Here is an 11839-nt window from a genome sequence, read left to right on the forward strand (position 1 = left end):
TAAAGATAATAAATTAATGATTATTTTTGTCTTATCCGACGTTGTCTGCCCGTTTTCTTATTCCCATGAACTTGTTTTTGTTTACGTTGCCTGGCCCTAGCAGGGAACGTAACAGAAGTAAGATCGTGATGGTCAGTAAAGCTGACAGCATTGACACTCATGATGAGGCTGATATATCAGTTACAGTATATCTTACATGTTAGATGCTGTCAGACATGGGGCTTCAACTGTTCGCATTCTTAGTGATGACACAGATGTCTTTGTGATTATGGTTTATTGGTGTTGGAAGGCTGGTATCACAACTAACCTACAGATGGAAAAATGGAATGGCACTGTTCTCAGCATAAATGCAACTGCAAAGAACCTGGGTGACCATTGTTGTTCCATTCTGGCCATGCATGCTCTTTCAGGATGTGATACCACCTCATATCCTGTTGGGAAGGGGAAGGTATCTGCACTCAAGGCCATGACAATTGTACCTGGCAAGCTTCTCCACTGTATTGGAGAGGCAGAAGCCACAGATTTACAGATCACCAAAGCAACAAGGACTTTCTTTCTGACTCTGTACAATCAGAGGAACTCTGTGACCTTGGATGCAGCTCGGTATGACATTTACCGAAAGCGCAAAAGGCCCCCAGCACTGAAAAAACTACCTCCTACAGAGCGTAATATGCACCTTCATGGAAGACGTGCCCACCTACAGGTGCTCTTATGGAAAGCAGCAGACCAGGCTGATCCACCGGCTGTGGATATCACTTTGTTTGGATGGGACAAGAAGATGGGCCTAAAGGAAGGAGAGGAACTGATTATGCCCACCCAGGATTCAAGTCCAGTTGCTCTTCCGGCTTTGTTAGATGTCGTCAGCTGTGGTTGCAGAGCCGGGTTGAAACCTTGCACATCAGCAAAGTGTAGCTGTGCAGCTGCAGGTCTGGCCTGTACCAGTTATTGTTCCTGCAAAGGCAATGATGGGATATGCTGCAACATACTCACTCAACAGCAAGAACACAAAGAGAGTGATGAAGGATCTGGAGAAGATGATGACAGAACAGACGAGGATAGTGAAGATGAGGAGGCTGCCTTTTGTTGATTAATTGTGAGGCATAGCCGTTTGCCTGAAGGTGGTAGCCAGTGTGTGCTTTTTGTGGTGCAGAGGTGAGGCCCTCTTGATTAGTCTTGCGTCTGGCGGGCTGACCCAGGTTGCCCAGACTCAGTTTTAACTTTTGCGTCTGGCGGTGTTTTAACTGGGTCCTCGTTGGATCTTGCGACTTGCGGACCAACCTGGGCAGCCTTTCTGCCTTTCGGGCATGACCCTAGCGACTTAAGGGGCCTGTCTTGTATGGCATGTACAATATATAGTGTATATTTGTACATAGTTCGTTGATCGCACACGGGGGACATTCAACAGAGTTACATTACATACCTGTTCGTCATGTGGTTGGTGGTTACGATGCACACCGGTGCCCAGCAGCTTTTGAGGTAGTTAAACCGCGTTTAGTGGGTGTGCCAGAAGTGAGACCCAATCACCATCAAAGTGTTTACATTGTGACTGTGGTGACATCTGTTCACCCTAGCCACCTCACAAGCAGACTGGCCTTCTCAGCTTCACCGCTCACATGAGGCAACAGGGTGTTTAACCCCAAGGAGTTTATTGCAATTGCAATGCTTTTTCCTCCAGAAATGCAAATTTGAATCAGGAGGGGATTCAGCTTCACTACACCCTGAAAAAAATGCTTTAACATTCACAAGAGCATTCATGATTCTGAAATCTAAGACGATTGTGTTTACCATGAAAATAACCTTAGATTTCGTCCAAAATTAATAACAAATGTGTCTAAATGTATCCAAATTTGTTATTCAATTACCATTTTAGAGTATGTGCCAGAATTGAATTCAGCATCCTATAAAACCTATAAAAAGACTCCAATATTGTAGGAATTGACCATACAGGGCAAAATATGTGGTCAAATTGGACGATTAAGCTAATAATGCTAATTATGCAAATTATGCAAATTGCTCATCATATGCAAATTAGCATCCGGCAGTTTCTGTATACTGGGGACCCATACTTCACATTTTTGCAAAAAAACTTTGGTGTACTCAACATTTCCGGGTTCACCTAAATTCATGTCTGGAAAAGAATCAATAAGTGACATCTAATATCTTACAAAACACTTTTTTTTTTTTCATTTGGAGTTTTTTGCCTCTTTAGCGTAGCTAAAGGTTTACGTCACCATGTAGATTGTCAACTATCCCCTTTAGAAGACATCTAGCAGCACAGAAGCTGCCTCAAATAATATTGTCCCATATTTGAGGCAGCTTCTGTGTATCTGATGAAGGCATCCACCCTCTATAGATGATCTCAAATTCATATCACACAAAAAAAGTCCTTGCTTTTAACTTTGTAGTTTGCTAAGCACTCCTGCTCTTTCAAAGTGCATCACGGTAGGTGACCTGTGTTATATCTCAGCTTACTAAACTGAAAGACCAGTGTCCAGTTAGGTCAGGCAGAAAGGCCTTTTTTTGAAAATCATCATGAGAGTGCAGTTTATGTCTACAGGTGCAGGCTGTCGAGGACAGCCAAGTATTCATGAAGGGGTCTCTGCATAGGGGATGGGGTCTGTGAAGGACCGGACGGTCACCCCACGTTGTTTGGGGATGTGGCGACTGGACTGGGTGGTGAAGTGTGGAAGAACCGCACACGAGATGGTGGTTGTCATAATATATATATATATATATATATATATATATATATATATGACACATACATATATACACACACACACACACATTTATTTACAAAGGGCTCCAGCAGCCCGAGACATGTGCCCAAACATACAACACACACATACCGGCCATACTCACAGGTATTGCAGTACTCTGTACCCTGGGCACCTGCTTGTCCTAAGGTCCAATCACAGGCACCTTTTCGGCCCAAGCCAGGTCCCAATCTAGGCACAGAGACTCACCTGAAACTAAGTACATTACCTGGCCATCGAAAACAAATCCCTACCCACACTAAGCACAATACAAGGCACACAAACACGGTACAGAGACAAGGCACACAGAAAAGGCACACAAAACCAAGCCTACAAAACAAGGGAACAAAACTAAGCTAAAAGTGTCCACGCATCTAGACACGTACTGTTTCACACCACTCCGGTATACGGGGAAAGCAGTACGCTTGTTTTCTCCCCAAAGGTCTGTAGCCCTGCTGTCGTGCCTCTCTTGGCAAGTCTCTCTCCTAGTCTTCTCATCAGGCACCCTTTTAAATACACAGGCCACTTGGCTAAATTAGTCCAATCAATTATCCTTGGACTCTTCCATTGTTGTGGGGGAACATGGAACCAACCATTACGGTGGGGGAGTCAGTCTTAAAGGGCAACAGCCCTTTTCCTGCCACAGTGAGAAGGGAGGAAATTCACCTTCTCACACGGACAGTCAAGGACAGGTGAAACCTTCCGAAAAGTTGTAAACAGGGTGTCAGACTCACACACACAGACACACACATGCTCACACAAGCCACTATAGTCTCAAAATGTTTCTCGGCAACAACGTGAGCAGAATTGAAATAGCAGCTTTATGATTTGAGAAATGAGTTTGTTGCAACAGTACGATAGCTGTGTGAGAATGTCAGCCTAACTGTAAGAGTCCAATGCTAGGCAACGCTTTACATGTATATTCACGATACTATGAGATGGTTCAGAAATAAAAAGAAAAAAAAACAAACCTGTATATTTAATCTCTGTGTTGGTGCCATTGCACACTTTCTGTAGTGTGCTCTTCAGACCACACCCTTTAGTACTGTAAACTGGCACAATAGCTTGGCTCATTGGAGATTAATGGTAGCCTACACCATTCAGTTTCTTGATCTAAATATATATTGTACAAACAAACAAACAAAAAACAAAACATTTAATCAAGTAAAGAAAGTAATACATGTATTTGTATTTTAAAGTTTAATAATGTGATATGTTTGCTTTGTTCTTTTTTATGTTGTGCCATAGCATTCCTTTCAGGTTTGTTTCTTCAGTAGACTTGACCAGCGTGTGTCATGACTAGGGCCTGTCAGTGTAAAAAATCTGGTGGTCTTCTTGTTATCAGCAGTGCCTTCACAGCCAAGACAACCTACCCTCACAAGACAGATTGCCCGCTTTCATAAACACATTTCTGTCAGGCTGGTGTAGAGAGCAAGCAGATGCTCAGGAGGGAGAAACAAAGACATCCGCAGGGAACACACATAGCCTGTGAGGTGGGCTTCATAACAGCGCCAGGCGGCTCTTGCTTTAAATGTTTAGTCTCTGTTGAAGATTTGTGTGGTGTTGTAGGCTTCACTCAATAATAAGGCACAACTGTTGAGTAAGGACTGAATAAAGCATACAATTTTCCTAACTCCACTGAATATTTTAAATAATGTATTCAGAAAGGTTGTGTTGGTGTATTAGTACATTTTATAATAACTATTATGAGTCAGAATGGGATTTAAAGAGTGGGATGATGAATCTGTTCCATTTGTGAGCCTCATTCCTGCTATACATTCTGTCTTCTCACCAAGTTTGCATGTTGACAGACTACATTTGTCATTTATTTATTGCCATCTAGTGGTAGATAAAAATGACGACATTGTGAGAAACCAGGAAAATGCGGATGCCATCGTTGAAACTTAAAGCCACTTTACCATTACCACTTTACCATTACCAAACTTTAAAAACTATTTTTGTAAATTATACAAAACTAAACTAAACATATTCATGAAGAGAAAGACACAAGACATGACACTTATTGTAGGAGAGCAATTCCTGGTGGTCATCACTAGTAGCTTTTTATAACAGAAAGATTTTGATTGTTCATGTCTGAAATATAAAGCAAAATGCTAAACTGAATTATGGACTTCATGTCCCAGACAGCAGTGTGACTGCACACCGTACATGGGAGTCATCAAGCAATGCTTGGCTTAATCCATCCACTGTCACATGTTGGCATTCTAATGCTGTGGCCACCATTATTGGCATGCTAATGCTGTGGCCACCATTATTGGCATTCTAATGCACTGGCCACCATTATTGCACTGAATGCAGACCAATGTAAAGACTTTTTTTCAAATGTCAAAGGATATTTTTTTCAAAGCATTGTAGTTATCAGCATATTTTGGCCATACATGTGTACTATATCTCAATACTTGGTTAAAATGGGGATAGAATATAGTCTCTTTTAAAATATGTGGCACGGTGGCACGGTGGCTCAGTTGCTTACACTGCCGCCTCACAGCAAGAAGGTCATGGGTTCGATTCCCACATGGGGCGCTGGGGGGCAGGTCCTCCCCAGAGTGCACAGTGCTCAAGTGGGCTATCTCCCGGGCCTTTCTGTGTGAAGTTTGCATGTTCTCCCTGTGTTCACAAGGGGTTTCCTCCTCTAAAGACCCCAACAGAAAAAACATGCAAAATAACAGAACACATGTCCATCCCTGACCAAAGATGGACAGTTCACTTCACTTGGTCCCCGGGCGCTACAAGCCGCCCACTGCTCCTGGGGGGTCCTTGAGGAAGGACAGTCCAGGATGGGAAAAAGCAGAAAATAAATTCACCGCGACTTCAAGCTTACCTGCGTGTGTGTGTGTGTGTCCTGTGTCGCCTCCATATATGCACGTGTGTGTTCCAGTGTGTCGTGTGTGCCATTAAAAAACCTGACAAAGGTCTTAATTAATTAATTAAAGGAGACATATTAAACCCCTTTTACGTAAGTTGACATGGGGCCCTAATGAATGTCTGTGACATGCTTTGGTGAAAATACCACAAGGATCAAGCAGCACAGCTCCCTTCTCACCCTGTTTAAACAGCCCTGTTTGGAAGGGCCGATTTGAGTGTATGTTCCTTTAAATCTCTTTCCTGACACAGGTGCATTCGTGAGAAATTTGCAACTAAGACTACCGAGCGTGAGAATGTCTGCTGTAGGGGGATTCCAATGGTGGTATGAACGGTTGGTGAATGAAACTGTATGCAGTCATTATCTTTTCTCTATGTCAGTGGCCCTGTCCAATTTACAAGAGGACTACAGCAGATTGAGAACCATCATGTTGGCTTGGTGGATCATCCTGGTCCTGAACCTGTGTGTTTGAAAGTGTTCTCACAGCAGAATGCATTCAGCATCTATGGAGCATATCATTTTATATTTTTCAATGCACATAAATGGTTAGTTATTATTGTAATACAAATATGAGTAAGAAAGAAAATGCAATACATTACTATTCCCCCCATCTTACATTGCTTCGGGTTAATCTTTTATTTTTGTCACTTAATGTGTTACATATCAAACACTGAAAGCACACAAAGCAGTATAGACTTTTACTGACAGACAGATTGTTACAGCAAACACCACACAGTTATTCAATATCTTACCTGGTACGGCAGTCCTGATTGTTAGGCAAAAATATTGTCAACAAAAACAACTGAATTTGTGAAATCAGTTAGGTTTCAAAGAAGATAGACGCACTATAAATGGGTCATGGGTTAACAAATAGTCACAATGTATTGTTGACAAAATATATAAATAATCAGTTGAAAATGTGTACTTTGCTCGTGACAGATACCTAGCCTACAGAAGGTTTGCAAGAAGTCTCCAGGATCCCACACAGAATCCTGTGGATCTTGAATGTTGATAGATGTGCTGCCTTCTAAAGGGTTCTCCTCTTCCTCATCCAGTTCCAAGCGAGGTCTCTAACATGGCCTCTTTATTGGTGTGGATGTTAGGAATGGTTGTGAAGCTGTGAAGGCAACAGTTGAGGAGCCAATACCAACATCATTGCAGGACACCATTTTCTGCATGCGGTAGATAAATAAAAACAGACATTCCATTTCCTGTTATTTATGCCAAATTCAAAAATGACTGTGGGTTCATATCAATGACATATATCATATATGATAACATCTTCCTGAGGTATGATACTTAAGGCCTGATATATTGTGAAATATATTCCTACGTCCTCTTGCATCAGTGAAACTGCCCAGAGGTGAAAAGAGGCAGATGTGCTTGTGTCTTAGAGCCAACTGAAACTTCCTCAAGAGCTCATTCATCAAATGCGTATTGCCGAGAGACACAGAGAATGAAGACTTCTCAAAACCAGTTGTCTTTTTGGTATGCATGGCTCAGCTGTTGAGAAAGAGGTCTGGAGTTGAAGACACAATACACGAACAGAGATGCAAAACAGGTTTTGACTGAACAAACTCCAGGGCCATCATATAGTGTTTGTTTGAAGCTGAGGAAAAATAATTGTGTATTTATGTTTTACCAATGAGATTTGCATATTGTGATGATATGTAAGATCATATCACAACACTGGAAAATGCCTCAGGTCATTCCACTGATGTCTGGTGCCATTCCTGTCATTTCATGTTAGACAGATGTCGTCAGCTTCTAAAATGGATGCTTATCTAGAATGTCATGGCATTGAAAGACAAGCTTGTGACAAAGTGAATCATGCCAAACTATCTTTGATCTGCCTTGAGTAGTGAATAGTGTCACTATACCTTACAACAGGCTGCGGTATGCATTGTTTATATTCAGCCCATGCTCTTTTGGTGTGTATAGTTTACATTCAGCCTATGCCCTTTTGGTATGCATTGTTAACATTCAGCCCATGCACTTTTGGCGTGTATTGTCTGTGATGTGCGGCCTCTATCACATCTGCAAGTGATTTGATTTAGCATTTCGAAATCTTAAAAACATTGCTGTATACCATGTAATTGAAATGCATAAACAACCGAGCAATCATGCCAGACAACCATGATTCAACTGACATGCAAGGTATCTGGAATCTTTCAAAGCGTTAAACACAATTCTATAAATCTCCAAACACTGCTGATGAGGATTGTGTTTTGACGTATGAGTTTTTTTTTCAGAGTTCAAAATGGCTCATCTGTAGCCACTAGGTGGCAGAGTTGTAACTCACACAGATCAAATTACAAGCGAAGTGATCCCAATCTGCGAAACATCTGTGACTGATAACCTTGGGTCCTGTGTGCTTGAATAACACCAGCCCAACAGAGACTGTCCTATGAAACTTTTTATATGTTTCCTGAGGGCAGCGAGTGAACTGACTACTGCTAAAGTAACCCAATTTTAAAGGTGGTTCAAGAGACGTGTCGAAACACGTCGGTTCTATTGGAGCGAGCGAGTAAACATGAGTTTTCCCCCCTCACTACATGAGTAGTATGTCTTCTGTGTGCTGTCCTAATTTCAGTTGTGAGATATTTTAAAGTCGTGAAATGAAAAAAAAGGAAGTCAAGTCTCAGCATGTTGCCAAGCACACTCCTTTTCTCTGCTTTGATGCTGAGGCCCCAAAAGAGCTACGCTAAATAAGTGGGCAAAGTGAGTGGCGAGGGAGTGAAAATGCTTATTAGCTGTGGTGCATCCTTTTGCACAGCTCTGAAGACCTGCTGAGAGAGGATGATGAGAGCAGATAGCACCTCCTTGTACTTCTCGCATAGGCTACATGTCTCCTTTGGTTACTCCTGTAGTATGTCATACCTAGAGAAAAGAAAGAAAGAGAGAGTTTTGAGGCAGTCACACAAGCCTTGAAATCATGCTTGCTTGTTGTAAAAGCATAGCTGAGTTGGATATTTAAAATAATCAATAAAAACAAGAAATGGATGACGAATAATAATAATCTATTGATACAAAGAATCAGGGTTTCGAGGGAGAGCAGACAAAGGCTCTGTTGAAAGCTGGGGCTGTTGTGTCTGCTGAGGAACATTAGACGTGCTGGCTAAGCCCTCGCGCTGAAGAGCTCTGTGTATGTAAGGCAGCGCTCCGCCTATTAGATCTCTGGAAAGTTCTGGTGCTTCTGCCATCAGTGTAATCACAGCGGGATCTTTATCTCTTTGAAACGGAGCTGCGGTACGATGAAATATGTCATCTTCTGGAGACACAACGACAGGGTGCTAAGCGGTCTCAAAAGTTTCCACCAAGAGCCGACTGTGCATTACATTTCCCACACGTTTATGTCTACTTCCGAAACCGCTAAACCTCAAAGTGCGCCAGCACCAGCCATAAAAATCCTTGCGCTGAATGTACATTGGTGGCTGCCCAAAGTCCATGTCATGTTTTTTGTTTCCTGTGCAATCCAACTTTTCAGGTAAGCCATTCTGAGAATAGAGGGTTCTAAACTGTTTTAACTGTGGGATGGTAACCAGAAAACCAATAACTCTTCATAAATCCCTTCAGGTGTATCTTTGGCTTTCTTGCCATTTATTAACATAGTGGCACAAGTATTCAGACACTGATTTGATCAGACACAAGTCAGACTAACTTTGGGTGAACAAAGATGCAAAAACAAAAGGAAAATCACTCTGGGGCAAATGACACTGACTCCACATCACTCATCACACAAGTTTATCCCAGGCATCATCAGTTTACACCTGGCGGCGGAATCAACGCTGGAAGGCTCCTCTAATGGCGGGGTGGCGTCCATGTTTCCCTGGCGGCAGATCCAGTAACACCTGGTGTGCGTTCCCTTCCAATGTGAGCGCCACCTGGACCCCGGTTTCATCCGCTGACCAGCCCCGGAAGTTCGCTGTCAGCTGCACCTGGATGGGGTAAGTCTCCAGCAGTCCCTCTCCATTAAAGCCCGGTAGCTTCGTAGTTGTCTGCTGTGGCGTCTCCGTCATCGTGGCATCGGAGGTTAGCTGGTTGGCAGTTGGGGCGGGGCTGGCTTCATTGCTCTCCGGCTGGCGTGGGTGGCGCTGCCCTCCAGCGCTGGTTCAATCTGCCACTCATGGCTGCTGCTCCTGGGCTCGGGGCTCCTTCAGGCTATCAAGTCGTGGCCCTAACTCCAGGTCCTCCAGCCATTCTCCTGTCTTCTCGAGCGTGGTCATCTCCAGGTCACACTTCTGACACCAATGTATCGATCTTCGCAGAGTCAGGAGTATCTTTGGCTTTCTTGCCGTTTATTAACATAGAGGCACAAGCATTCAGACACTGATACATAATGGCAATGGGAGCAGGCTTATATACACAGACACGTCACACTGACTTGGGATGGACAAAGATGCTAAGAAACACAAGGAAGATCACACTGGGGCATTTACAAATTACACTGACTCCACATCACTAAATAGAAATATGTGTGGACATTAACATAAGAGGGAAAACACCAAACACTAAAAATTAGAACATTAAAACTGAATTTACAGATAAACAGTCTACACTACAAACAATGGTAGTACGTCACATAACAAGCACAACATAGAAGTACAGGAAATCACACATACATCACTCCTGCTACATGCCACAGTAGAATTTAGCATGCCAGTTAGCTATGAGTTGGCTCTCTGTGTTTCAATGGGCTAAAAACATCTTCTCTAATATATTATTGAATGAGGAAGAACATTATTGGCCCACCATTATATTGCTAACCAGGTAGCAGTCGTTGATGCTTTGTTCATTTATTGGGTGGCAGTGCTCTTTTTTTCCTCATCTCTTGTGACCTACAGTTGTGTCTGGGAGAAGTGTATCTTGGCCATGACCGTCATTAAACATGAATTCACCTCCAATAGTCCAAAATCACAAACAAACAACATTGCCACATGCTATGCTTTCATCATAAGCGTTTGTATTTGTTCATGGGAAAGTGACACTGGAGAATATTTAGAATTTATACCTCCAGTAAAAACAGTCCATTACCACTGTAGTATTTCTTAAATTATGCAGGATTTTTATGAAGATGCTTTTTATCTTTGCACATCAGGGAATCCAATAATTATTGATCTGATATGTTAATACCCAATTATCTCTCACCTAATGTCTTCATAAAATTACAAATTAAAGATCTTAGATATTTTACATGTATTCTACATTACATTACTGCAAAGCTGTGTGGTTTGGATGTATAGTACAGTGGGGAGCCTACACTGTAACATATTTAAGGGAAGCACAAAGGTGTGTGCTGTGATCAACTGTTGTGAGCGGTCTGAGCCAACTGTCCTGCCCTGGTACCAGTGAAGCATACAATTGGACTCCAGTCAAGTTTATTGAACCAGTTCTGTTTGATCTTCTAATGTTGAAATTCCACCAATGGAATGTGTGTGAGGTACTCTTTTGGAATCTTGCCATGAATGCTTTGTACAAGTGGAAAGTTTGTGGTGCAGTGAAGTGTCAGGCAGGTTCCAGCAAGGCTGGTGGTAGGGTTGGAGAGAGAGAGGGCGAGTGAGGGTGATGGTTAACAGCAAACAGCAATGGATGACATGGTGACCCTATCCCCCATTCCAAACGCTAACACCAAGATGCTAAAGACAATGTAAACAATGTTTCAAACCGTACATCTGATATAATGCAGGCTTTTACTAAAAGAACAATCCATAGATTCTCAATGTTGACTCTTAGCTATATGCAATCAGCATATCAGTACGAAATTGTTCAACAGGTCACCAGATAAGCAAAAGGTGATTTAATATTTGTCATTCATCCAGGATCAAGCCACTGACACCTATTCTAGGGCTTGCTAAGTGAAGGGAAAAGATCACTTCTCCATGTACCCTGATCTTGACAGATGTCTTCCTCTCATCTCAAAACATAGCTCAGTGGTGCCTTGTGCTAAACTCTCTTTGTTGACCCCCCCCCCCCCCCGTCCCACTATGTAAACATCTCTGTTGATGAGGCCATTGCTTTGGAACAGGGCTTGTCAGAGAGTCTTCACAGACCCTCAAACAAAACAGTCCCTTACCGCCCCTCCTAACATCAATGCCAGACCACCCCGCCCACCACACACATACACACACACACACGCACACACACACACACACACACACACACACACACACACACCACACCACACACACACACACACACC

This window comes from Clupea harengus, chromosome 4 (assembly GCF_900700415.2).
Source record: "Clupea harengus chromosome 4, Ch_v2.0.2, whole genome shotgun sequence".
NCBI classification, from domain to species: domain Eukaryota; kingdom Metazoa; phylum Chordata; class Actinopteri; order Clupeiformes; family Clupeidae; genus Clupea; species Clupea harengus.